Consider the following 3,816-nt stretch of genomic DNA (forward strand, 5'->3'; position numbering starts at 1 on the left):
ACCTCTCACCTTTCTCAGGTGTTATGCGGATGCCCTCCAGTTTTATGTACATTTGGATTTTGTATAAATCTGACATTACCTTGTATCTATACATCTATGTCTGTTCACTCTGGAAATATACATGTGCAAATATTTGTGCCATTTTTGATACATCATTTTGAGGCCTTTTGTACCTATTGATTTAAAATATTTAAAATTTATTTTTATATTTTTTGTTTTTTGCTTCATCAACTTTTTACATTATTGATTTTTTTATGTTGTTATATTGCAAGCAGGTACATCCATACTTAATTTTCTCTTACTACCTTTATTATATATATACCCCCCACCCCTGTAACCTCTGCAGTGTGCGGTGTATGATCTCAGCACTTACAAGTGGACCCCCCCACCCCTGTAACCTCTGCAGTGTGTGGTGTATGGTATGAGCACTGACAGGCGGACCCCCCACCCCTGTAACCTCTGCAGTGTGTGGTGTATGGTATGAGCACTGACAGGTGGACCCCCCCACCCCTGTAACCTCTGCAGTGTGCAGAGTATAGTCTGAGCACTGACAAGTGGACCCCCCCACCCCTGTAACCTCTGCAGTGTGCAGAGTATAGTCTGAGCACTGACAGGCGGACCCCCCCACCCCTGTAACCTCTGCAGTGTGCAGAGTATAGTCTGAGCACTGACAAGTGGACCCCCCCACCCCTGTAACCTCTGCAGTGTGCGGTGTATGATCTCAGCACTGACAGGCGGACCCCCCACCCCTGTAACCTCTGCTGTGTGCAGCGTATAGTCTGAGCAGTGACAGACGGACCCCCCCACCCCTGTAACCTCTGCAGTGTGCGGTGTATGATCTCAGCACTGACAGGCGGACCCCCCACCCCTGTAACCTCTGCTGTGTGCAGCGTATAGTCTGAGCAGTGACAGGTGGACCCCCCACCTCTGTAACCTCTGCAGTGTGTGGTGTATGATCTCAGCACTGACAGGCGGACCCCCCACCCCTGTAACCTCTGCTGTGTGCAGCGTATAGTCTGAGCAGTGACAGACGGACCCCCCCACCCCTGTAACCTCTGCAGTGTGCGGTGTATGATCTCAGCACTGACAGGCGGACCCCCCACCCCTGTAACCTCTGCTGTGTGCAGCGTATAGTCTGAGCAGTGACAGGTGGACCCCCCACCTCTGTAACCTCTGCAGTGTGCAGCGTATAATCTGAGCAGTGATAGGCGGACTCCCCCACCTCTGTAACCTCTGCTGTGTGCAGCGTATAATCTGAGCAGTGATAGGCGGACTCCCCCACCTCTGTAACCTCTGCTGTGTGCAGCGTATAATCTGAGCAGTGACAGACGGACCCCCCCACTTCTGTAACCTCTGCAGTGTGCAGCGTATAATCTGAGCAGTGATAGGCGGACTCCCCCACCTCTGTAACCTCTGCTGTGTGCAGCGTATAATCTGAGCAGTGACAGACGGACCCCCCCACCTCTGTAACCTCTGCAGTGTGCAGCGTATAATCTGAGCAGTGACAGGCGGACCCCCCCACCTCTGTAACCTCTGCAGTGTGCAGCGTATAATCTGAGCAGTGACAGGCAGACCCCCCCACCTCTGTAACCTCTGCAGTGTGCAGCGTATAATCTGAGCAGTGACAGGCAGACCCCCCCACCTCTGTAACCTCTGCTGTGTGCAGCGTATAGTCTGAGCAGTGACAGGCGGACCCCCCCACCTCTGTAACCTCTGCAGTGTGCAGCGTATAATCTGAGCAGTGACAGGCAGACCCCCCACCCCAGTAACCTCTGCAGCAATACTGGCCGCAATCATTTATCTATTCTGAACAGACGCTGAGCTCATGCACTCCGCATCTGTGGTTGGCCATGTCGAGGTCTGTTCTGAGTAGATCCTGTTGGGTTATACTAGTGTATGGTCTTGGCCACTGTCCTGCAGCTCAGGTTCAGAGTGCTGACAAACTTCTTATAGCCTCGGTCTTCTTTATGTAGAGCAACAATTATTTTTTATAGATCCCCACAGAATTCTTTGCCACGAGGAGCCATGCTGGACTTCCAGTGATCAGTATGATCGTGTGTGAGCGATAACACCAAATGTAACACACCTGATCCTTCACTCACACCTGAGACCGTGACACTAATGAATCACGTGACACAGGGGAGGGAAAATGGATAACTGGGCACAATGTGGGGTGTACTCACTTTTGTTGCTGGCGGTTTAGACATTAATGGCTGTGATGAGTTAATTACAGTGATATACTAGCTGCACACTGACACTGCACATTGTATCACAGAGTCAGTGCTGTCCTAGGAAAAAATATAATATATTTACTAAAATGCGAGGGGTGTACTTACTTTTGAGACATACTATAGGCAGAGAAGCAGACTAAACACACAATCATTTAAACACTTGATAAAGTAGCTGCAGTTTTGGGGAATGTTTTTATTAGTCATTGGATTTATTGCTACAAATAATTTTCCTGATATTGTTGTCAGGAAATGTAACGAGGGAAATAACAATGTTCTGTATGAAGCATAATTAATTCTAGTGAGCGTTTGTGATGAAGCCACGAAGATTCCAGATGTTCCAACCTAAACAGAGACTGTAATCAGAACGGAGCGGCCATTGAGACAAATCCGAGGAGTCGGCCCCCACAAATGGAGCATTAAATTTAGCATAAAAATGAGCTCAGCCTGAACATCCGGCGCAATCATTACCGTATGACACCGGACAATCCGCCCCGAAGGGGAAACCGGAATCATTCTGTAACAATGAATTAGCGGAAAACTATCGATGTATCTAATCATTGTCTATAGACGCGACCGTCCGCCCCCGATCACCCCCAGCTCTGCAGCAGAAATATAATTCCCAAACCAGGATGAAAAAAAACAAAACTTAACGGACTGATAAAATAAGAAACCAATAAAGATTAGAGGAGCAGCGATGATCGATCAACTGCAGTGTTGTCATCATGTCTACTGCTCGTGGGACTGCTGCAGACAATCATTAAGCTCAGCGGCTCTGCAGTGTTAGGCCAGTCTAAAGAAATGTGAATTTAGGGCTGACTCAAAACTGTGGATATTGGGAATGAATTAGACTGTTTGAGGTAGTGCATTATAGAACACTGGTGAAGTACGAGAGAAGTTCTGGAGACGAGAGTGGAAGGTTCAGAATATAGAGGATGGTAGTTTTAAGTCCTTAGTGAAATGGAAAGGACAGCTTGGGGCGTAGACAGGGATGAGGAGGAGATGCAGGGAGGTGCAGAACTGTAGAGAAGATGCGTAGGTGATAAACAGAGATGAGAGAGGAGATGTAGGGGGTGCTGCACTATGGAGAGGACAGGTAGATGATAAACAGAGAGGAGGAGGAGATGTAGTGCAGTGCAGCACTGTGCAGAATTCTGGAGAGCTTTGTGTGTAAGAGTGATAAGTTTTAGTGGATTCTGTAGTGGTTGAGCAACCAGTGCAATGACTGGCACAGCGTAGTGACCTCTGTGTAAGGGCTTGACACAGGAACCTGATTCTAGCTGCTGCACTCATGATAGACTGGCGAGAAGAGGGTTTAGTAAGAGTGACATCGATTAGCAGAGTTGCAGTAGTCCAGGCAAGAATGAATCAGACCAACAGTAAGTGTTTTTGCCGAGTCGAAAGTTTTAAAAGGTCGAATTCTACAGAAAATGTTTGAGGTTTTGGTGACTTGAGCGAGTGATCGGATGATGGGAGTGGAATAAAATTCTGAGTCCAGTATCACCCCAGGACAGTGGGCGTGGTGCTGGGCAGTAATGGTGGAACCACACACAGAGATGGCAATTTCAGGTTGCAGTAGTTAGTACAG

The sequence above is a fragment of the Anomaloglossus baeobatrachus genome, chromosome 8 (assembly GCF_048569485.1).
Source record: "Anomaloglossus baeobatrachus isolate aAnoBae1 chromosome 8, aAnoBae1.hap1, whole genome shotgun sequence".
In the NCBI taxonomy this organism is placed as follows: Eukaryota; Metazoa; Chordata; class Amphibia; order Anura; family Aromobatidae; genus Anomaloglossus; species Anomaloglossus baeobatrachus.